A 26,396-nucleotide genomic window follows, 5' to 3' on the forward strand; every position below is an offset into this window, starting at 1 on the left:
CTGCCTCCCAAGTGCTGGGATTAAAGGCGTGCACCACCACCGCCCGGCTATGAGGCACTTAAAATGGACAATAGAAACAGAACTCCGGACCTCTGGAAGTCTTAACCACTGAACCATCTCTACAGCCCCATTCAGCATTACTTAATGTCTGTTTGCCTTGGAAATAGCTCTTAAGATCTGAAACTTAAGATGGAAACAATTGCACTAACAAAATGAACACTAATGTTCCTGGTGGTGCTGTTCACCAAAAACAAAATAAGACAAGAGAAAACTATCTTAGGCTCAGCAACACTGAGGGAGTAGGGTGCGTAAACTGTGGCCATTCTTCCAACAGAGTCTCGGACAGCACTGAGAATCAGCACTCTTCTGCAGTTACACAACGTGACAGGATAAAGTTCGTAGAAATCAGTCACGTGGTGTGATTTTTAGGGGAAAGCAAACAATACAACACAATGCAATTTTGCTTAGAAAACATTCTGAAATGAAAAGCAGTCTAATTTTGTAGTTGGGAAAGGAGGTAGCAGTGAGGAGATCTCCCGCTGGATTTCTTGGCTTTAGGCAAATATATTCCTGCATCCAAAACCCAGGTGGTTACATTCAAGTGTTCCCTCTGTGAAAACTCCACAGAGCTATTCACTTATGTCGGGGTGCATTGTGTTCACATGGCAAACTTTTTTTTTTTTTTTTTTTTTTTTTTGTGTAAGTACACTGTAGCTGTCTTCAGACACCCATATGAGGGCATCAGATCTCATTATGGATGGTTGTGAGCCACCATGTGGTTGCTGGGATTTGAACTCATGACCTCTGGAAGAGCAGTCAGTGCTCTTAACCACTGAGCCATCTCACCAGCCCCACATGGCAAACTTGAGTTAAAACTTGAATCAGGAAAAACTAAGCTTGCCACAAACATGCAATTCAAGCATACCAGAGGCTGAGCCGTGAGGATGACAACTTGGAGTACAGGAAATTCAACTGAGGTCTATTGGAGAACTTGCCTCAAAAAGAAAACTAGCAAGCACGGAGACACATGCCTTTAATCCCAGCACCTGGGAGGCAGAAATACGTGGATCTCCTTGAGTTTGTGGTCAGCATGACCTACAGAGTGAGTTCCAGGCCAGCCAAGGCTACACAGTGAGACTCTGTCCTCCCACCCCCACAAAAGAATAAAGATCAGGAAAAGGCTTACTTTTCTTACAAAATAACAATATAGTAATCTCAGAACATTCTTTAAAAAAAAGAATATCCAATTATTATAGAATTTAAGGAGAAATTATGAGAATGTTTTGTCAACTTGACTAGCAGGTAAACACTATTTTCTCGCTGTATCTGTGAGGGTATTTTACAAGACCTCAGTATTTCTATCAGCATACGAGTAACAAAATCCACCTTGAGTAATGTGAGTGGACAGCATCTATACTGGTTTTTAGGCCTCTGGCCTTGAACTGAGTTTCAATACCAGTTTTCCCAGGTCTGAAGTCTGCTGGCATTAGCTCACAGAAATTTGAAGCCTCCAGAACTATACAAAACATTGTTCTACATAACAATTTGGATGTATATGTATTGATTATGCTTCTGCAAAAGAACCATAATACAGGGAAAAATATGTCTACTGATCAATGTAATTTAGACATAATTTTGTTGTTGATGTTTAGTTTTCTTTTTAAAAAAAAGTTGCTGGGAATTGTGGTATAACCCTTTAACCCCAGCACTTGAAAGGCAGAAGCTGGCAGAAATCAGTGAGTTTGAACCCAGCCTGATCACAGTGAGTTCCAGGACAGCCAAAAATACATAGTGAGACTGTCTCAAAAAAAAAAATTACATTTATTTATTTATTTTTTTGTGTGTGTATGTATTTGTTTGTTTGCATGTATGTCATACGAGTAGAGGTCAGAGGATAGCTTGCAGGCGTCAGAGCTCTTCTTCCAGCATGTAGATCCTAGGGATTGACATCAGGTCCCTTACACTTGGTCGCAAGTGCTAAGCAACCTCACTGGTCCTGTTATTTGGTTGTTACAGATGTATAACATTTCTCCTCACTGATAACTGTGGTGGTATAAATATGCTTGGCTCGAGGAGTGGTCCTATTAGGAGGTGTGGTCTTGTTGGAGTGTGTGTGGTCTCATTGAAGGAAGGGTATCACTGTGGGTGTGGGCTTTGAGACACTCTTCCTCGCTGTCTGGAAGCCAGTCTTCTCCTGTTTGCCTTCAGAACAAGATGTAGAACTCTCAGCATTCACATTGCCATGCCTACCTGGATGCTGCCATGCTCCTGCCTTGATGATAATGGACTGAACCTAAGAACCTGTAAGCCAGCCCCAATTAAATGTTATCCTTACAAGAGTTTCCTTGGTCATGGTGTCTCTTCTTAGCAATAGAAACCTTAACTAAGACAATAACCATATTTTTTAATTTTCAAAAAAAGTCTTGTAGAGTTGAAGTGATGGCTCAGTGGGTAAGAGTATTTCAGTCTCTTTGTACAAGACCTGGGCTTGGTTCTCAGCCCTCACACGGCAGCTCACAGTGATTTGTAACTCTAGTTCTAAGGGATCCCATACCCCTTTGTGGCTTTAAGAGGTACTGCACATCTACAGCACACATACATACATGCAGGCAACATACTTATACACATAAAACGGTTTTTTAATGTAGGAGCTGGAGATAGACATTGCACTCTCACTGAAATAGCCAACAACTTCTCTCTACCCCCTAAAAATGTACCATAGAAACTATACACATCTGCCATCTTCACCATCCTCACTGCCATACCCAACTCACTACTGAAGTCAACACTGATAACCCTCAAAGATATGCATTTCATTCATTAACTACAGGCGTTATCTACCGACTCCTGTAGATACAGAAAATCAAATCTATCCTTTTTTACCTTCTTACTAGAAAATATTTATGCTGAGGCCAGAGTTTTAAGCAGTTGGTAATGAAGAACTTTTCAAAATAGATGGCTTTTTGAAAGCTGCCCTGGTGCTTCAAATGGGCAGCCAAGGTTGACTGAGGCTGAGTCAGTGAATTCTATCGACATTCCTATTACTAAAATGAAGAGCAAGTTCATAATTATTCTGTACTTTATGTTGAAAATAATTGAGTTCCTGTCTAAGTTGCTTGCTAAGAAGACAAATGATACTACTGGAGAAAAATGATGAAAGATTTGTTCTTGTTCCAAAGACTATTAACATGGCTAAAATGTTCAATAGAAAAAACTTATTTCTATCCAACTAATAAATGTAACATGCTTGCCACAGAAAAGAGATTTTTAGGGTCTGCAAAATGGATCAGAGGGAAAAAGCACTTGCTGCCAAAGGCACTTGTTGCAAAGCTTGATGATCTGAGTGTAATCCCCAGGACTCTTGCAAGTTGTTATCTGACGTCCACATGTATGGAGTGAGTGTGTGTATGTGTGTGTGTGTGTGTGTGTGTTTGCGCACTTATGCCTTCTTCTAGCCTCCCAGGTACATGTGGAATACGCTCATACTCACACATGTATACACAATACATTAATACACAAATAAATTAATCAATTAATTACATTAGAGCTAAGTACGATGGTGAGTGCCTTTAATCCTAGTACTCAGGAGGCCGAGTCAAGATGGATCTCAGTCACATTGAGGCCAGCCTGGTCTTCATAGAGTTCCAGGACAGCCAGGGCATCATAGAGTAACATCTTAAATATATATATATATATATATATATATATATATATATATATATATTCAATAGTAAAATTAAGTAAAAAACAGGTTGCACACCGTAAGTATCATACCTAAGAATCCACTGCTTATTGCTAAGTAACAGATATTTATACCTACATGTTCTTTTTTTATGCTTTAGTTCTGATGTTTAAGTCTTTAATGTGCTTTGTGTTACATCTGTGATTTATATGAGCAAGGGTTCAACTCCAATTTCTCACAAGCAGTTAGCAAAAGTCACAGCATTATTTAAAAGATCACTCTTACCTCCACTGACCTCTTTTGGAAAACCTATCAAAATAAGCTGATAACGTGTGCACAAATTTCTTTCTGGACTCTGAAAATACAGGCACGAGTTTGCTCCCATCTCTCCCTGTGCCAGCATAGGAACTCTTCAGTCACTAGTGTAACTTCAGCCTGTGCCAGCATAGGAACTCTTCAGTCACTAGTGTAACTTCAGGCTACTTTTGAAATCTGGAAGCACGAATCTCTACTTGTCAAAATTATTTCAGCTACTTCTGAGTATTCTTTTTATTTCTATATAATGATTGGTATCAGTTTGTCAGTTCTGGGGGCGGCATCTAGAAGTATGACAAGGGTGGTATAGGATCTATAACATTTTTTAAAAAGATTTATTTGTTTTTATTTTATTTGTTTATGTGTTTTGCCTGTCTGTATGTATGTATAACACATGCCCAAAAAGGCCAGTAGAGGGCTAAGATCCTTTGGGACTGGAATTAATGGATACTTGTGAGCTACCATGTAGGAGACAGGAACTTAACCCAGGTCCTCTACAAGAGCAACAAGTATTCTTAACTGTTAAGTCATCTCTTCAGCCCCGGGTCTGTAACATTTATCAGTTTTAGGCAATTTGGATTTAAGTGCATATATCAGAGAAGCAAATGAGACATTAACCTGTCTAGATGTCAAAGACAAGTCCTCATGTTCATCATCAATCATGTTAGTTACATATGTAGTACTGAAGGTTATTGAACCACTGATGGAAGAAGAAAGTGGTACTAACAACATCACATCCAATACATACCATGCCAGCATCTGAGGGATGAGGAACTACTCATGACAGAAGGAAGTAATATCAAGGAAATAAAAACTATTAGAATCAATTTATAATGAAATATTTAGAAGCCTAATCTCTTAATATTAAAATAAAACAAAGTCATTCCATGTGAAATTAATACTTCATAAATGTTCTATTTTTAAATTGAGGTATAGGTTAATTTATGCTAATTTCATCATTATTACTATTGAGACAGAGTCTCTCTATATGGTCCTGGGCTGGCCTAGACTTCTTTTATAGACCATGCTGCTGTAGAACTCTCAAGAGATCCACCAGTCTCTGCCTTCCAAGTCCTAAAATTAAATACAAAAACCACCATACACCTAGCTAATACTACTTTGCAGTGCAACAGTTTGCATCTTAAATGTTTTCCTAAGAGTCCATGAGTTAAAGGCTTGTTCCTAGGAGAATTTTTGTTGTTTTGTTTTTTTAATCTGATACTACTGAAAGTTAGTGAACTGTGCAGAGGAGAGGACTGGAGTGGGGCCCTGGGGTTACAGGTACTCAGCTGCTTTTTAATCTCTGTTTGTTATCTATGTGGGAAGGGAAGTCGTTTTGTTCTGCCATGGATTTCCATCAGCAAGATATAGACTAACATATCTAAAACTGTGAGCCAAGCCTTTTCCCTTTAAAAGCTATTTATTAACTTAAGCATTTTAGGTGACAGAAAACAAATGAACATATGTATGTATACACACAAACAATACACACACACACACACACACACAAACAGTATTTTGGAAATATTACTTTGAGGGTGATCAAATAATATCAGATATTTTTAAAGGGGAAAATAAAACATTGCTCAAAATATACTGAATCACCTACTCAAGGCCAAAAAATTAATTAATATTCAAGTAAAAACTAGTCAGGGGACAGGCAAGAATGTTCAATGGGTAAAGGGTTTGCTGGAAGGTTAACGGTCAGAGTTTGATCTCCGACTCATAGTAGAAGGAGAGAACCAACTTCCATAAATTGCCTTCTGATATTCACACATTATGGAACATGCACACAGGGATGCATAAAAAAATACACATATCTTTTTAAAAGCTAAAACCCAGGTCTCTGAACTTCCAGTGTAATAGCTACTATAGTTTAAAGAATAATGTAGCCAAGGCTAGCAACTAATTAGCCAGGAATAATGTTCAACTTATGATCTTCTTGCTCCCACCCCGAGTGCTAACACTCAGTCATAACCACCAAGTGAGTGCATTATGCATGCTAGAAAACCATTCCTCCTACTGAGCTATAAACTTAGCCCAAGACACTTAATTTACTTTTCTCTGGAGTAATGGTAAAATGAAATGTAAGCATTTGGGCCTTTCTTTTCTATAGTAAATTACTCCCAGGTGTTTACAGTGCAGAAAGGCCCAGCCAGCATTATGACAATGGAATCAGAAGTGTGATAGAATTTCTAATCATTCCCTCTGAGCCACCCCTTCTGTCTTATTTTTTTCCCAGTTAAAACTTATACTCAAAACGCATTGGGAAACAGTACCATCCCTGTAGCAGTAAATTAATTTTTTTAATATAGCTTTGATGTGTTTTCCACAATGTTTAAATTGTCTAGTAAAAGCTAAGGCTTAAATTAAAGGAATAAGAAAAAAAGAATCACACTCTGGCCAGAGAAGGAAGACTATTACATCATTGTAATTTCCTCATATTATTAATGCCCTATTATTATTCTGTCAAAGGAAAAAAAAGAGAGAGAAGGAACTGTGGTCCTGTGTCCTGTGTGCCACTGGAGAATCATATTCACTTCTTTGATTAAGAGAAAACTCCATTCTGTCACACTGCTTGTCATTTAAACACTGAAAAGGGAAGGAAAGGCCTTAAAAAAGTGAATTCTGAACAAAAGCAAAGGATTCACCTGCTTCTTCCACTCACTGTATCCATAAATTCTCCTTCAAAAGAAACCTTGTATGTGATCATGCAATCAAATGTTAAGGGTCTGAGTGTTCACAAGCCTTAGGGAATAACCGTAAAAACAACTTATTACACTAATTTGACAGTAGATGTAAGAATTTTAAAAAAATTTTTTTTTTTCAGGCAACGTATCTTGTGATGTCTTGTGTGTCTCAAAGCCTCGTCTATACCCTGGCTTTCGAGTTCCCTTTCCTGCCTTCCTCACTCATGAGGACAGATCGCAGATGTGGCGTTCCTCACTAAAGGACGTCATCCTACATAGAAAGGTGAATACTTAAGAGGGAGAAGGTGATGGATGGGAAGAAGGCCGGACAACATGAAAATTTCAAACACCTCTTCCTGACTTGACTGAGAATTCCTAGGTCACATTGTTTAACACATTCAGGCACACACACACACACACACACACACACACACACCACACACACACACACACAGAGTCTATACTTGAGTGATAATTTTAAGGTCTTCTATACATAGATAGGGTATTGACTTTAAATACATTATGCCTCCCTCTTGTCCAAATCAGAATTTCAGAAGCATATTCAATTTAGTATTGTATTTTTGGAAAATTTTTTTATGATATAATTAATCTAACATAAAATATAATCCAGTAGAGCTGTTCTTGTTCTACCCAATAGGGTAGTCACTAGTCATTCATGACTAATTTAAAGTCCAAATTAATTGAAATGAAAAATTTTGCCCTTTGGTCATGCTCTGTAAGTACAGAAGCCATTAGGTGCCACATTAGACACCAGAACAAGTCTGTTACTTGTCATAATTCAGAGGAGGACTAAAAATGATCATGGAAGGAGGCTGAAATTCCCATTAAGAGAGAGATGTCTCCATGATGAGTCATCATTCCTAGATAACGCACACATACATTACTTGTATGTTACACTATATATAAGTAACAATGACTGGTAGACAATCGTTAGATCTTTACAAACATAAGTAAATGATAAACAGCATAGCTACAAGAAAGGCTTGGCAGTAAGTTCATGAGTCAGTATCATTGTGATAATAAAACATTCAGGAGTAAAACAAAAGAAGTCTAGGGCTGGAGAGATGGCTCAGCAGTTAAGAGCACTGGATGCTCGTACAGAGGACTCAGGTTCAGTTCCCAGTACTCATATAGGAGTTCCCAACTGTCAGTGACTCCAGTTCCAAAGGACATGGCACCATTACACAGCCATGCAGGCAGAACACTAATGCATGTTTTTAAAAAAATCTAAAATTATAAGCTTAAAAAGGGAAACACTGTACCTATACTGAGAAATAGTAGGCCCCTTGGTGCTGGGGAATTATCAATTAGTTTTGTCATAAAACTATTCAAACAGGGACTCAGCGATTAAGAGCACTGGCTGCTCTTCCAGAGGTCCTGAGTTCAATTCCCAGCACCTGCAGGGCAGCACACAACTGTCTGTAAGTCCAGTTCCAGGGAATCTGACGCCCTCATGTGGACATACATGTAGGCAAAACATGAATGCATGTTAAAAAAAAAAAAAAGAAAAAAAATTATTTCAAATATAGCTTCTGATACTTTTTGGTTGAGAAACTTTAAATTCACTGCATCTAGATCCGTCACGCAAAAACACCACATATCAATGCAGACATATATATCATTTAGATAAAGTGAAAATTCAGTGAACATCCCTATCCTGGAAGAGATTAAATCCAACAAAACCACTTCTGAATTCTGGAGGGAGAGGATGGAACAGCACTGGTTTTAATGACCATTCAATAGACATGGTGGTGACAGCAGTGCACACACTTAGTTCATGCACTTGGGAAGAAGAGGCAGCTAGATCTCTGGGCTACAGAGCAAGTTCCAGAACAGCTACACAGAGAAACCCTGTGTAGAAACATAACTAATCAATCAACCAAACCAATTCAATAGGAATGGCATGTGACTATAACACAGAAAATTCAATGTGACTTAAAGTAGAATAACAGAATAGCCTTATTCATTTCAGAAACAGACATCTACATATCTATCACATATATACATCTATCATCTATTTATCTATCATCTCTTATATATATATATATATATATATTAATCCCATCATTTATCATCTCTTATATCTATAACTTATCTTCCTATTTATCATCTAACATGTGTATCTATCTTTAATCTAGTCATCCATAGATCCATCACTGTTATGCCACTAATAAACACTTTGAAGATGAGACAACACCAAAACATGACAGTTGTCCCTACATACCCCTTCTCTTAGTAGCCTTCCAAACTTCTCCTTCCTGTAAATGACATCCTGAATGCTGGCTGTAAGAACTTCTTCCAATGGTTCAGGATATAGCTTAGTGGTTGAGTGATTGCTAAGCATGTGTATGTGTATGTGTATTTGAGGGGACTGGATTCAGTTGGCAGTACTAAAACACACACACACATACACACACACACACAGAGAGAGAGAGAGAGAGAGAGAGAGAGAGAGAGAGAGAGAGAGAGAGAGACTTGTTCCCAATAACTGCTAAAAGCTGTAGAAACAATCTACAGTTACAATTTCATAAAAATAAGACACAATCAGCCATAGGAAATGCACCTATTCTCAACTAGTTTTAGTGTTGAAACTCTCTTCCCTTAACTGCTTCCTTTCATTGCCTTTTGTCTATTCAACACTCAACCAGCCTTAACAAGTCTCTCGCCAGAGGAAGCTAACTGAAGTATTACTAGAATCAAAGCACTCTAGGGTAAACTGATAGAGAGACATGCTTTGGAGCAGCATCAGCTGGTGGAGAAAGAACGGGAGGTAGTGGATGTGCTGGGTTGGGAAGTTGCTGAGGATGGAGAAAGGTCTAAGAACATTCAGTTAGGCCAGGTGACACGGCACATGCCTTTAAAATCAGCACTTGGAAGGTAGAGGCAGGAGGATCTCTTGAGTTCAAGTCAAGCCTGGTCTACATAGTGAGTTCTGGGAGAGCCAGGGCTGTATAGAAAGATCTTGTTTCAAAAACAAAACAAAATAATTACAAAAACAAAAAACAAAAAAGGAATGTTTACTGGGTTGCTTCTATTTGATTTCCTGCATGTAAATTATTTTAAAGTAGTATCTAAAAACTCCAAAAGGAACAAGTTTTACTTTTTATAACCAGTTTTTGATAGTTCCTCCTAATTTTCTACAAAAATGTATCAGACAAATTGTTGAAAACGAGATTTAACCTGGAGATAATCAAGTACTCCGATCTATATTTTAAATTTTGTTGTGTCTCAAGAAGACACAAGCAGCTGGAAGTGGTGCTGTATTTCTCTAGTTCCAGTACTTTGGAGGCACATGTAGGTGGATCTCTGAGTTCAAGGCCAGCCTAGTCTATAAAGTGAGTTCCAGGACAACCAGAGCCACGCAATGATAATAAACTGTTTCTAGACCTAAGAATTAGGCCTTTAAAAGGTTTTCATTTAAACATTCTTAGGGATATCAATATGGCTGTTCTGGTTTGATTTCTGTTTTGTTTTGTTTTGCTGTCCTCATGGCTTATTCAACCACCTTGTACAGCTGGGGACCAGCTGCTGAGGGCACCAAAACCCACTGCAGGCTGGGCCCTCCCACATCAATTATAAATCCAGAAAATGTCTCATAGACTTGCATGCAGGGCAATTAATGGAAACGTTTTCTCAACTGGGGTTCCCTCTTCCCAGCTTGTGTCAAGTTGGCAAACAAAAACCCAACCAGCACAATGGCTCAGTGGGTAAAGGTGTTTGTCACCAGGCCCAGTGGACTAAGTTTGGTTTCCAGGATCCAGAGTAGAGGAAGACAAGTTTTCTGATCTCCACACACCTTGGCACATGTATGCCCTCCCTTGAATAAATGAAACAAAAGTCACAGTTTGGATAATCTCATCCCAGAAAGAAATTCCTAAATGAAGAAAATGTAAATTTAAAAGGAGTCTCTGCTATAACTGTTAAAACTACTTTCATTATTGTGTGTGTAGGACACACGTACATGAGAACAGGAGCCAGGTGTACCACAGCACACGTGTGGAGGTCACAGAACAACTTCATAGAGTAGATTCTCTTTCTCTACAGTGTGGGTCTTGGGGACTGACTTTAGGTTGTTCAGGCTTGGTGGTAAACACTTTTGCCTATAGAGCTATCTTATCAGCTCTCTGATATAATTTTAGACAGACATAATTAACATGCTAGTAAGGGAAGAGCCATATACTATGAGAATATGTATTGTATCGAATCAAAAGTAATAACGGACATGAAAGACCAACTTAAAGTTGAGAGTGTTATGCAAGAGATATTTTACAAATGCAGTTGACTATCTAACTTAAAGATATCTCAAGAAAAACAGCCATTAAATGTCGAGGACTAAGAAGAACCTGGTGAAGTATCTGAAAACCAGGACATGAAGAAGAAACGAACAGGCATTACAAGTAAAAACGTTTTAGATGTGTGTCAGGCATGACAGCATCCCTAAATATATAAGCAAAGGCTCTGCAAAAGCAGTTTCAAAATGTTATTAAACTGAGAGGCAACGTAATGTGGGTGAAAGAACAGGGGACAGTGAGTTAAGAGCATGAAGTTTAGGGTGGGGATGGCTAGTAGATAAAGTGCTTGTCCCACAAGCATGAAGACCTGAGTGTGGTGCCTCAGAACCCATAAAACAAAACAAAACAGGAATAGCTGTGCACGCCTATAATCTCAGCATGAAGAAGGTGGAGCCAAGAGGACCACTGGAGTCTAGCCAAACTTGGCAAGCTTCATGTTCAGTGAGAGACCCTGGCTCAAAAAGTCTGAAGGAGAGCCGTGGAGGAAGGCACCCTGCATCAGCTGCTGTTCCCCACATGCACATGTGTATACTTGTATGGCTGTGTATTGTGGTGGTCTGAATGAAAGTGGCTGCCACAGCCCCACAGGCAGTGCACTAGGAGGTGTGGCTTTGTTGGAGGAAGTGTGCCAAGATGGGTAGGGTGGATGATCTTTGCCACTTTGTGGGTTCCTCTTTTTCCCACCGTTTATCCCCTAAGTTTCACCTCTCATCACTAGATAGAGAAAGGAGGATAGAGGAGAGGGAGGGAGGGAGGGAGGGAGAGAGAGAGAGAGAGAGAGAGAGAGAGAGAGAGAGAGAGACAGAGAGAGAGAGAGACAGAGAGACAGAGAGAGAGAGACAGAGAGAATATCACCGAATCTAATTTCTTTCCTTTTGTTTCTTCTTTGACAACTGCTACTGACCCCCTGAATGAACAACAACCACCGACCCCGCCTGCTGGAGCTCTAGCATTTATATACCCTCTGAAAAGCTCCCAGAATTCCAAATGCCACACTGTCTACAGCTGGCAAAACTATGCCTCTGCTAGAGCACGAGGCAAATCATGGTCAGCTGCTGTGGACAGTCCAAAGCAGTCCCATATCCTACAACTGGCATTGAAATGAAAACTATTTCTTATAATATTTCTGTGTTTAAAGAAACCGAAATTCCAGAATTTTCACTACAGGTAGGATTTGAGGTTTCAGACACTCAAGCCAAGCCCAGGGCCACACTCTCTCCCTGCTGGCTGTTGATCCAGGTATAGAGTTCACAGGTATCTCTCCAGCACCATAGCTGCCTGCATGCTGCCATGACACCACTGTCACTAAACCGCCAAACTGTAAGCCAGATCCAATTAAACGCTTCCCTTTATAAGAGCTGCCATGGTCATGGTGTCTCTTCACAGAAGTAAAAACCCTAACTCAGACACGTACATACATACACAACTATGCCTAGAGACAAAAATAAAACAAAGTGTTTTTTAATGAAAAGAACTTGCAGTTGGCCGGGTGGTGGCGCACGCCTTTAATCCCAGCACTTGGGAGGCAGAGGCAGGTGGATTTCTGAGTTCGAGGCCAGCCTGGTCTACAGAGTGAGTTCCAGGACATCCAGGGCTATACAGAGAAACCCTGTCTCGAAAAACAAAACAAAACAAAACAAGAACTTGCAGTTGTACCAAACGATATGTTTGGGAATCAAATAGTAACTGCAGGCATCAATTTTCACTTCAATTAAATAGTCCCTACTAGTATGCAAATTTTGGAATTCTACAATCCTGTCATTTGAAAAATGACTGCAAACACAGGACTTAGAACATATTTATACTCTTTAGGCGTAATATCATTACTATTTATTTGGGTGTCAGGACTTCATTTTCCTTGATCATGAGCTGTAGCTGTGTGTCTCGGTATAATCCTTCTACTGTGTTTGCTTGGTTTTGGCTTCACTTTTCTCAGCTGTGGGCCTGGTGTCTTGCCAAGCAGGTTTCATCATCTACTTCCATGCAAACACTTCACCAGAGCATAGCTCACTTCTGTATACGAGGCAGTCATGGCTTTCTCCAATTAAACTCTCAGACACCAACCCTCCATCCAGGTGTGAAGATCCCCAGATGGATTTCAAGAGCATTTTCAGCTAGTATGACGCTTATGCAGAGTCCCCTTTATCTTCAAGAATGCATTCCAGGAACCCAGTGGATGCATGAAACCTCAAACAATACCAAATACTAGATAAACAATATTTCTCCTATACATAAACACTACAATAAAGCTTAATTTACAATTTACATGCAAGGCACAGTAAGATGCTAACAACTAACAGAAAAACAGCAACTATAAAATCTGAGAGTGAAAGCAACATGAATGTGTTCTTCCATATACTCTCTCAAAATGAATTACCTCAACACAAGAACTAGAATTCTGTGACAATAGATTGATAACCAATATGGCTAGCATATCAAGTGGCTAGCAGGTAGGACGTGTATACAGTAGACATACCGGAAAAAAAAGATCATTCACATCCTAGATGGGTTAGGGTAGCATGTTGCAAGATTTCCCTGTATTACTTCAGTATGTCATGTAATTTAATACATATGAATTATTCACTTCTAAAATTTCCATTTAATAATTTTATATCACAATTGCTGCAGTTGAAATTGTGGAAAGGAAAACTGTGATGAGATGTTTTGTATCTATGTTTACCTAAATTAAATTACTATACATACACGCAAAACAGTCTACACAGCTGACCCAGAGATAAACTAACCAGTTAGTCTGGCAATGCCAGCCATAGCCCTGTATACATACCGCACTCCTTCCCTTCCATCCTACATAGTATTCCCTCAGGCACAGTCTACCTAAGTACTCCCAATGTTTCTTCTAACATTCTCGTAATAGTTCAGTGTTGATGATCTCTTCTTCAGCCTGTTTCTTCTTCTCTTTGCTGAATAATTTTTATTAGCACTCACACACACTAAGCTTTGCCATTGTAAAAATAAACAGAAATCTTTTCTGGGCCTTGCTGTGCTTTGCTTTTCCAGCTTCCAGCTGCTTTCCTCTAGTTCCTCATGAGCAAGCCTCCAGCCTCATTTTGTGCTTTTCTCAGTCTCGGTTCTCAGTCCCATGAGCTATGATGAGTCTTTAAGCTCATGCTCTATAAGCAGAGGGAGGCAGCTTGGCAAGCATAACTTAATCAGCTGACCTCTGTGCCTCAGTTTTCTAGCACATCAAGTGGGACTACCAACTTAACAGACTACATGCTAATACATTAATCCTGTGCCTAATTTACATCCTTAAAATGTACAGTAATAGCAATTTCAGCACTTAGAAGGATGAGGAAGTAGAATTTCAAGTTCAAGACCAGTTGGGCTACATAGGACATCAAAGGGTGGCTTATGCAACTTAGGGAAGCCGGTGGGCACACGCACGCACGCGCACACACACACACACACACACACACACACAAATAATAAGTAAATAAATATAAAATTGTGAAAAAGATATTATATAAAAATAAGAGAGAAAAACCTTCTAGACTGACACCTGTTCTCCTTTAACAAATCTCTCTACATGCTATGTTCCTTTACCTAAAATGATCTCATCAAAGTTCCCTTCCTATATTCCACCTTAACTCAATTAGGAAATGCATATTCAACTAGAAAAATCCGATTTGAGGTAGTCCTCTGAGAATTAGTTCCAGACTACATGTGTTTCTGGCTTCCAGATGCAGTCAGGATGCCCTGTATGCTGTCAACACATTTCCACTGTGGCACCTATTACATTACAGCACAGACTTTGTCTTATGTTCTACTACCGGGCACTGTCATTCAGTTAAGCCTCCCAAGAGCCTCCCTGTGCCCAAAGCACTAGGGAATCATACACTTTTTTGAAGTCATCCCAGAAAGTAAGCAAGGTATTTCAACCTTAATTTGAGAAAATCCATCTCCCCAAATCTCTCTCTCACACACAACACACAGCCATATACACAAATAACTTAACATCTTTAAAACAAAATATCACCAATAACGTTTTGCTGCCCACATCCAAACAGCATGCTCATCATAAGGAAGCAAAAGCCTCCCGACATAGTGGAACTTGGTTTGTATGCCTCTTAGGACTTCTAATGGGTATAATATTGTTATTAATCTTTTAGACTTTCGGTGAAGTTTGTGTTCTCTAGGACGGAAACAATTCCATCTCAAGTTAATGACCAACGTGAACATCTAAGACTTGTCACTGGGCCCTTGGAACAGACATCCAAGGAGCTGTATTTCTCTAGCAGTAGGGTCAACAGTCCCACACAAGCTTTCAACAGATCCACCAGTGGAACCCTTAGTTCCCCTCAGGATTAAGAAGAAAGAAATCCTTGCGGGACACTGTAAGGGGCCCTAGCAGCTGGTTCTGCAGCAGTAGCTACAGTGTGAGAACAGACAAAGCAACCAGGCTTCACACCCCAGGCAACAGGCGGGCAGCTGTACTTCCTGGGTAAGTGGGTAGAGAAACAGGAAGCCAGAGACAAACCGGGTCAGACCAGTGACTGCCAAGATGGCTATGACTGCCTCCCTCATTAAGCCCTCTCTGTAATGTGTTCGTTTTGAGGCCTATGTAAAGGAAGCATGAACAATAAAAGTTCCCTTCTTACCAAGGGAACCACCAATATTAAAAATCATTCCTGAAAGTGTATGAATATTTAAACTCTTCTCCACAAAATGAAATGTACATCTTTGCCTGTAGCTACTTGGCCAACTCTACTTCTGCCTACAGCCACTCTGCCTCTGATGTAACCTGCTGTATTCCCTTTCTGTAATAACCTTCCACTTTACTTGTGCTTGAGAATAACAACAACAGCCTATAACCAAATCATCCAAACAACAACAACAAATGAACACCGGAAAGCGCTCCATAAAAACAAAGCCTCTTGTGATATCGAACGTTTTTGGGCAACAGAAGAAATATTGTTAAGATCATTTAATGCTACCATGCAGAAGTGTGCCTTTATTAAAATTAAATTATCATAAAGACTGAATATAAGATATGAACAATATATGATAGTAAAACAGCTTAATTTGTTTATCAGACTGGGGATCTGATTTGCTAAAAACATTATTTAATTGCACTGATATTTTATTTTAAAAATATCCTAAAATACTTTCAATGTTAGTTTGCTTTATTCTTTTGATTTTAAGTAAAAACAAAAAACTGAAGCACAGCAAATTACTTCAAATATGAAACTAAGCTTTTTGTCTTATGAACAAGTTTCAAGATTTAAAATTGTTATTTCCTTTTTTAAGAAACAGATATTCACCAAGGCAATGAAGAAAGTACTGAAATTTGTTTAATGAATAGCGTTTCATTAAGCAGACTGCTGGAACATGGGATAAAGAGGAACAGCACATACTGGCTTTTTCTAGTGTGGGTGTCCTGGTATCCTCAGGCTCTTTCACCCACTCATGAGTCAGTTTTATATAACACAGTGATGTATAATTTCCCTCCTACTCACAAGCCAACACTTCAGAGATAACATTTTACCCAGTGTTATTTAAAGAACATGGTAACTTGGAACATTTTAATATTTTTCAAAATGTATAAACAACCAAATCATCATGTCAGTAACAAAACTCATTGGCGTCAAAGAAGCATTCCAGTATATTTTAATGCTATAATAATTAATTTAGGAAAAGATAGTTGGAAAATATGTAAACCGTAACAAAACATAACTTTATTGTTTTAAGATTTTATATTTGATCCTGTGTATGTGTGTGTATCCATGTGTGTCCATGTGCATGTAAGTATAAGTGCCGGAGGATGGTGTTAGATCCCCTACAGCAGGAATCAGAGGCACTTGTGATGTATGTGGGCACTGGGACCCAAACCCAGGTCCTCTGCAAGAGCAGTAAGAACTCTTAACCAGTCTCATTGTGTAGTTCTGGTTGTCCTAAAACTTACTATGTAGACCAGATCAGGCTGGCCTCGACCTCACAGAGATCCACCTGCCTGTACCTCCCAAGTGCTGATATTAAAGATGTGTACCACCTCCAGCCAGTGAGATTTAGTTTAAAAAATTGTCATGAATTTATACAAGGAGCACTTGCCTCTAGAGCCGAAGAAAGATAAAGCAGAGGTACAGGAGCTCAGAGACTACTGGCAAAATTCATAAATGAATAAAATGAAATGTCAGGAGCTAGGTCCCAGATAAACACACATAATTGAAATGAAGTCCAGTCCAGCGTCCTGGTGCCTGTTCCAGTCCAGCTACAAAAGCAGAGCCAAACGGAAACCAGAGAGAGCTGGGAACAGTGCACCAAGACACGCTCCGTACTTCAAATGTGGCAACCTTCTATCTGCTTCTTCATAACTGTATATTAGCATTTTTTCCCCCAAGGAATTTTCTAATTTCCCAACTGTGCCCTTAGCCAGTATATCAATTACAAAATGTGTCCTGGTTTCTTTTTCCTGGAAAATGATGGGTGTGGTCAACTCAAACAGAAGCCTGACAGGCAGTTGGATCATCACTCCTATAATCTCGGGATTTAGGGAGCCAAGACACTAAGATGAGCATTAAAGGTCGTCCACAACTACTTAGTGACTTTGGGCCAGTCTGAACTACAGAAGACACTGCTCCAAGCAGAAGACATAAATAAATAAGCTGCAGTTTACAGAAAGAAAGAAAATGCGAGGCAACAGCAGACCAAGAAAAAGGATGCATAAGATTTATTTCCAAGGGAAAGCTAGTGAGCTGTCTTACTTGTCTACATCTGTGAAGAGACACCATGACCAAACTGAAAAAGGAAGCATTTAATTGGGGGCTTCCTTACAGTTTCGAAGGGTTAGTTCATGATCATCATGGTGGGAAGTTTGAAGGCAAGGAGTCATGGCATTGGAGCAAGAGCTTCCATCAGAGTGTGTGTGCACAGACATTCACACGTAGAAATAGAAACAGAGAACAGACAGACAGAGGCAGAGGCAGAGTAGCTGGGTCTAGCACGGACTGCTGAACCTTGACCCCTACTCCCACCCCTAGCTGACACAGTGCCTCCAACAATGTCATAACCCCCAGTGCTTTCTAAGCAGTCACCAACTGGGAACCAAGCCTTCAAAAATTAGCTTATGGTGGCTAATCTTTTCCAAAACACTGTATAAACTAAAGAAAAATGAAATTAAAAAGAAAAGCACTGTGGTGAAAGAAGTCAGAGCAGTGTTGGCAAATTTAGAAGATGAGTTGATTAGGAGCAGGGGTAATGTGATTGATGGATATATTCTATGGTTACAAAACGTATTAGAACCTTAAAAAAGTACACACACACACATACACACACACAGACAGACAGACACACACACATACACACAGACAGATACACACACACAAGAAAAAAAAACTGTGCATTTTATTGAATTAAATCACATGTGTGTGAGTATATAAATAAATACAGAAATAAAGGCAGAATGAAAATATTACACAAAACAAGATACAACAGATTTGAACTGGATATGCTAAGAATTTAAAAATATACTGCTGAAACTAAGAGAAAAGTTCACAATACTCCTATTCTCTAATTGCAGGAAAGGAACGGACTGGCTGTTCTTTGACATTAGTCAGCTAAGCCCTGAGCTGGACACAGAAACACAGCCAGTCCTCAGACATTTCTGTTTATCCATGCTTCCCAGAGCATGGTGTGATGGCAACTGTTCTGTGAAAAGAATACTTATAATACAACCTTCCCAAGTGTGAGCAACAAGAAATAAGGGGCTTTGGTTTCACAAACATCAATAGTTTGGCCCTCCCAGGACAAATAGTAGCAAAAGGTAGTAAATTAGAGTGAAGGTGAGCACGTGTACGGATGTGAAATGCACACAAACTAGTAAACACAGAAGCACATCTACACACACATAAAAAGCAAAATACAAAAATAAAAGAGGTAGGAGACATCAAGGAACTGAAGAAAGAGCTGGCACAGATGTAAACAGGCAATGAGGTAAGGAACGGAACAAAGATAACACTGGGAGCCGGCCAGGCACTGAGGAAAGTCACTGGCTGCCAAGCCTGATGACCTTAGTTTGATCCCGAAATGCCATATGGTAAAAACAAAAGTCCCAAAAGTTGTCCTCAGACTTGGATAGTGGCACACTGTGGCATGTGCACATACACACAAACCCAATAAATACATGAGTGCGATTCTTTAAAAAGATACTGCTACAGTTAACAAGTATAAAAGATTTTAAAGTGAATGCACAGTATCACTGCCAAGTATTCTTGACATAAGTCAAGAAGAACAAAGAAAAGTATAGTACATAAAACTTCTGAATAGTGAGAACGTAGAAAAAAATTAGAAAGTCAATTTATAGCAGTCAAGTATCTTAATTGATCTTAATTAATTGATATGGAAGACCTAGTCATTGAAGAGTACAAAAATTATGGGCTTGTGGGAAAAGATGCTGGACTTTGTGGGACTGTGAGTGAAAGATGGAACCACCAAAAAACATGATTCCAAAGCCAGAGAGAAAAGAAAAGCACCAGACAAACAGAATGTCTATCGTCATGTAATCAAAAGCTGCTGAGGGTGTGCAGGGTGTGAGTGATCCATACGATGTTAGTAGGGATTGAATTAGTGCAGACACTATGGAAATGACTATGGAGGCTCCTCAAAGCACTTTTAAGCGTTTTATACAGTCAGGCTTCATGGTGTGTATCTGTAATCCTATCACACAGAAGGCAGAGCAGGAGGATCATCAATTTGAGCTCAACCTTGGCTACTTAGCAAGTTTCAGGCCAGCTTGGGAGACACAGTGTGATTCTCTTTCAAAATCAGTTAGTTCAATAAAACTTTACAGAAGTAAAGATATCATCCCCATATGATCCAGGTCTACCTCATCTGGGTACAGAGCTGAAATAGTCAAGGATAGAAGACAGGAAAGATCCATTCACATTCAAGTTTGCTGAAGCCCTATTCACTATAGCTGAGTTACAAAATCAGCCCAAATGTCCAGCAACAGATAAACTGGTAAAGGATGTGCAACGGCATAATACAGCTTTATTAAACCACAAAGACCAAAAAGACATCAGTTACAAGAAAATGGATGGAACTGGAAACTACCATGCTAAGCAAATTCAGAAAAACTAAGAAGGATAGAGGTCATGTGACTTCTTTCACACGTAGATCTATATAAAAAGTAGAAAGAAGCCATTGGGAAGAGGAAACACACCATCTAGAGGCTAGGCCAGGTGACATAATTCAGTTATGCAAACTCGGTGACCTGAGTTCAATCCCTGAAACCTGTATTTAAAGGAGGAAAGAAAGAACCGATGCACAAAGTTGCCCTCTGATCTCTAAACTCATACAATGGTGCATGTGCCTCCTTCAGTAATAATTAAAATAAATAAATGAACATTAAAAATAAAGTCTGGAGAGATAGCTCAGCAATTAGGAGTACGCTCTACAATTTTGCAGAGGACCTAAATTCGGTTCCCTCTACCTAAGAACGGCTTTTAACTCCAGCTCTAGGAAATAATGAAAAGCTCTTCTGGCCTCCTTGGGCAGCTGCACGCACATGTTATACGCACCCATAGATATACAAACACAGACATAAATAAAAATAAAATAAATAATTAAAATTAAAATTGGTGGGCTAAAGAGACGGTTCAGGGGATAAGAGCACTTGCTGTACAAGTTCAAGGACCTGAGTTCAAATGCACGGAACCTAGATAAGGAGCTAAGAATAAGAATGGCTGGGTGTAATCTCAGAGCTGCTGGGGACAGAGCAGGAGGACTTCTGGAGCTCACTAGCTCCCAGTCTAGCTACATGTTCAACAAGAGACAATGTCTCAAAGGACTAAGAAACAGTGAGAAAGCAGGATCTCCAATGCCCTCCTCTGACTCCAGGTATACATGGGCACACACAAGCAGGCGTTGTGCAGATAGGCACAGACAGACAGACAGACAGACAGACATACATACACACACACTAAAATATAAGTGAATAAAAAAATATTTCTAAGATAAAATATTCTCCATAGAATAAATGTATAGCTGCATTATAACACATCATACCCAGATGATGCATATGACTCTTCGGGTCTAAGTGTAAATTAATTCAAGCTACAAAACATTTGAAATGTATTAGCTGTCCTTGGATTAGCCACGTTTGTAGAACTCAATAACCATGGGTTGCTAAAATGGGTACTGACTGAAGTTGTGTACACAAAGCATTTCCATCCTGGCAGAACATTCCCTTAGACAGCACTCACCTAGAAAGAGGAGCCTGCTCTACGACAGTGACATCACTACACACTACCGGGCTAAGTCAGTCTTTCCATTAAATGGAGAAAGATTAATTGGGCATGCACATATAAAAGTAAATTGAAAAATAATTGTGACCTTTACTTTGTACCAGGAATAAAATTATTCTAAGTGAACTACAAATCTAATTGATATGAAAAATGACAAGCTAAAGCTTATGCTCCCACTGAAGGTAGTTTTATTTTGTCTCGCCGTGGGCAGGGCTCCTGCTTGCCCAGACTCAGGGGTAGGACTCTACCATGAGTTACCTTGTTCTCTGGTCTTCCTAATCATAGTGTACTATGCTACCCATTTTTCTGGCTCTTCAAAGAGCAAGTGCTATATTGTTTCTGTACAATTTGGGTTCCCATATGTATGTTCTTATTCTCACTAATAAAACAATTTTAAAGCTAAGACGGTCAGCCCACAGGCAATCCTCGTCATTACTGACAGCCAAGACAGGCAGCCTATGGGCTATTCTCATCGTTAATGGACAGCAGGCAGATTCCTAAAAAGATGTGCAAAACAAAAAGAAAAAAGAAAAAAAAATGCTAACCATAAAAACTGATAGAAATGACTTAAAATGGCAATAAAATACAGATTTGGATTCTAGAGAGATGGCTCTGTGGGTAAAGGTGCTTGTCACCAAGCCTAGCCACCCGAGTTTGATCGTTAGGACCCATATGGCAGAAGAAGAGAAACACTTCTAGCACACTGTCCTCTGATCTCTACACATGACCAATGGTATGTACATGTACACACACACACACACAGAGTGAGAAAGAGTAAATTATAAAATTTAAAAATATAATTTTTAAAATTTAGAAAAGGAGGAGAGAAAAGTTAGTAAGAGACAGATGAATGGGTAAAAGCAGCTGCTACCAAACCTGACCTGAGTTTGATGCCCAGGTTCCACATGGCAGAAGGAGAGAAAAGATTCTCAAGTGTCCTCTGACCTCCACATATGCAACATAGCACATATGTACATTAATACACAGGGAAATAAATAAATGCAATTTTTAAAAATATAAGAATTTATGGCGATCATCACTAGGAAGCATCATTGGGATGGTCGAGTGGGAAGCTACAGTGAGAAAAATGTTCATACCTGATGGTCTGTATTTGATCCCTAGGACCTATGTGTTAAAAAGTGAGAGAACCAATCCCCAATAGCCGTTTTTGACCTGCATGTGTGTGTCACAGTGAGCATACCCAAAAAACAAACAAAAAAAGTTTAAAAAAAAATAGGGAAAAAGTTAAGACAGGACTGAAATAGATCCTTTCTTTACAGCCCTCAGAAAACATCAACTTGGCTAAAGCTTGATTTTAGACGACTCACCTCTAGAAGTGAGGGCTTTTTTTTAACCTCTCACATTTTTGTTAACTGCTTTAGTAGCGGTACATTTTTTTTGTGATACCCTAGCAAGCCATACAAACTATATCTATCTCTTATGATCCACTAACTCTTTTTGAGAGATGAACATAAGAAAAATCTATATATGATTGTATAAGAACTACTACTGGTAAGACCTTGAAACTCAGAAATAACCAAATGACCATCACAAGGACAGTGAACATGTTTTGTTGCAGTCACACAATGGAATTTTATATGACGAAAATTTATAAATTACAGCCACATGCAAGAATGTGGATTATTCTTACAGTGATATTAAATGGAAGTAGTCTTACATATAGAAGAATATGTGTCCTGTGTGTCCAACCTACAGCTATATGCACCCTAGGAAAACTATAAATGCAGATCAATGTAAAATCATAAACTTACTTAAAAAAATGCAATTGTTGGGGGAGAACACTTTTTGCAATTGCTATTGTTACTACTTAAATGCATATTTCTCGAGTGTAACCTTTTTAGATAACAATAAGATATCAACATGTCAAAAAGCTGGACCCACTGGTACTAGAAAGATAGCTCAGAGGCTAAGAGTGCTTGTTCCTGCAGAGGACCCAGGTTTGGTTCCACACACTCATATGGTAGCTTAAAACCATAAATAAGTCTAGTTCTAGGGGATCTGAAACGCTCTTCTGACCTCTGAGGGCATCTGGCATGTAAGTAGTATATATGTAGGTAGAACACTCGTGCACATAAATAAAATGAAGTAAGTAAAACTTAACATTCCATTTTTAACTAAAAAAGCTGGATACACCTATAGTAAAATGGGAAAATCTGTCTATTGCATTAGAAGTCAGGACAATGTTGTTTCAAAGGGGAGGGAAGCAGAGATTAGGAGGCTGGCAGACACCAGGTTCTTCCTTTTATTGAAAGATGGTCTCAGTATACATCCCAAGTGGGTCCAAACTTCATGATCTGTACTTAAGCCACATGCGTTCAGGGATGACACAAGTGTGCTATGTGGAGAAACCCTGTCTCAAAACAAACAAAAACAAACAAAAAACAACAACAAGCCATTATCTAACACACCGACAGTATAAGATACAGAAACAGGACAGAGTAAAAAGATAAAGGAAGGACTGTTGGAATGATGCTGGAATTATGGAAAGAGAGAGGACAGGAGAGACATGAAGAGGTACTGCCTGAGAACCCTCCTCCAGTCAGCACCATCAACACTAATCACACTTTTTCCATGTTCAAAGATCCAAAATGAGATAAATACAAAGGGAACTATTATACACTCAATGAATGAATTACACCAAGAATGCAGAATCGTTCATCTGCTATGTAATACAATGTAACATTTTTAGCTACAATGTAACATTTTTAGCTACAAAAGGACAGTTGTAATTACAAGAGAAACATTCTACCTCTAAAATAAATGTAAGACCCACGTTTTATTTACTCCAGGGTTTTTTTGTTTGTTTACTTTTGTTTTGAGACAGGGTCCATCTATATACTCCTGGCCTCGTTAAGTGCTGAAACTATATATCTGTACCACCACACCCTCAAAATGAATACATTTAGCTTTGTGAACAGTTCACTTATATTCCCATCTTATTGCAGAGACTCATATTTTGCTAGGAATGGCTACCAGTTTCAGGACAATTACTAAGATTAATTAAGATGGAGTAGGCACTGGCCGAGCACTACAAGAGAATCATACTTTATAGATGCAGTGATAGGAAATAAAATACGTATTTTCTAGTTGATAAAGCTGAAGTGTTAAGGAAGCACACTCAGGACCATAGAAAGTAAGTGGCTCGGACTTAAGCACTTTGTGGGCTCTGAAACGCACGCTCTCATAGAGATGCACTAAGAAATAATGGCAAACTAGCAAAGCTGAAGGCCATTATGTGGCAGTTTCTGGTAGCATTTGTGACTGAAACCTTCAGGAGCCTGAACACAGATATTGTGAATACAGAGTAGTCTAAGCCTTAAAACAAAGCAAATCTCCGAAAGAGATGTTTATTTAGCAAGGAAAAACAGAGAGGATGTCAGAGGAAAGGAGCCCAGTAGGTATTACTCTCACCCATACGCACAAATTCACACAACATGAGCTAGGAATATGTAAAGAAGATACACTGGAATCTCAGGAAGATTATAATGAATGAAAGAAGTCTCCACAAATGGCACACACTGCGTTATTCCATTACTATGAAGTCCTAGAACAGGACCTGCACAAGTGGACTGGGCATGCTTGACTCATGCCTTTAATCTTAGGAGAGACAGAGGGGGCTGAAGAGATGGCTCAGGGGTTAAGAGCACTGACTGTCCCTCCAGAGGTCCTGAGTTCAATTCCCAGCAACCACATGGTGGCTCACAACCATCTGTAATAGGATCTGATGCCCTCTTCTGGTGTGTCTGAAGACAGCTACAGTGTACTCATATATACATGAAATAAATATATATTAAAAAAAAAAAAAAAAAAAAGGAGAGGCAGATCTCTGTGAACTGAAGGCTAGCCAGGGTTACACATCGGAATGCCATCTTTTAGTAATCAAACAATAATCAAAACACAAATAAACCAAAAGTCAGACTGGGCTGGTGAGGTGGCTCAGCAAATAAAGGTACCTGCCACCAAGCCTGACAACCGAAGTTCTACCATTGGGACAAAAGGTGGAAAGAGAGAATAAGTTCCCACAAGCTGTCCTCTGATGGTGGTACAAGCACACACAGACTAAATGAACACAAAAGAAGTTAAACAAGCTTGGTGGTGGGAGGACTGGCCTTTAATTCCAGCACTCAGGAGGCAGAGATAGAGTTTGAGGCCAGCTTGGTCTACTTCCTGAGCTACTTCCAGGACAATCAATGCTACACAGAGAAACCCTGTCTCTGGGAAAAAAAAAAAAAAGTTAAATAAATACAAACTATACTTAACCATCCATACACTAAGGTATGTATGTATACATACTTAGGTAGGTAGAGGTATATAAAAATAGCAGCAATTTACTGTGAGATGATTTCAAAATAAGTAAGATGGGCTGATTTGAAGAAAGGATCGAGGGTCAGACAGACAAGTGAAATTTATCAGAGACTGGTGAGAGGACTACAGGGTGCCGATCAACCTTTGCTCCATCTTGTTTTCTGTTTAAAGTTTTTCATAAAACTGGTAGAGAAAACAAGATACATGAAACTATAGGATCAAGAGAACACTATCCATAAAAATAAAGAAAACCATATAATGGCCTGAGCTGAAAGAGAACCTCATATAAATTGTAATAGCTCAGGTATGAAACGTTCCCACAGGCTCAAATGTTCGAATGGCTGGCACGAGTCAATGGTGTGGCATTGGGGGTGGTAAAGCTTGCTGAGGTGGGTGGGGTATAGCTGGAGGAGGTAGGCTGCTGGGGGTAAGATGTGGTGTTAAGGGAGCCCCACTTCCCCTTTAACCCCCTCCACTAGCTGTTCCTTCTGTGCCTCGCCACTATGGTGGACAGTGTCTTCTACACTGAGAAGCAACTGAGCTTTCCCTCTTCGTTTTTGTCAGGTCTTCTGTCATGGCGACAAGGGAAGGGTTAACCAACATAGTGATGCAAGAAGTAAAGCATACAATAGGAGAAACATCAAATGGTTATTACTCTAAACTGGAAAAAAGATGCAATAGGGGTGTGTGTGTGTGTGTGTGTGTGTGTGTGTGTGTGTGTTACGTACAGTGTATATTCAAGAAAAACTCTCAGTGTGAAATCTTGAGAAGACTTCCTTACTCTAAGACTTAAGATACCTGAAGCCTG

The 26,396-nt window shown here is 39.4% G+C and overlaps 1 protein-coding gene across 8 annotated transcripts in view; it reads right to left on the bottom strand.

Moving 5' to 3' along the window:
* The window catches only part of Zranb3 (zinc finger RANBP2-type containing 3), a 145,302-nt gene that overhangs the window by 108,936 nt on the left and 9,970 nt on the right, over positions 1–26,396 (bottom strand). The gene's annotated exons all lie outside the window — the stretch shown is intronic.

This window comes from Arvicanthis niloticus, chromosome 10 (genome assembly GCF_011762505.2).
Source record: "Arvicanthis niloticus isolate mArvNil1 chromosome 10, mArvNil1.pat.X, whole genome shotgun sequence".
Taxonomy (NCBI): Eukaryota; Metazoa; Chordata; class Mammalia; order Rodentia; family Muridae; genus Arvicanthis; species Arvicanthis niloticus.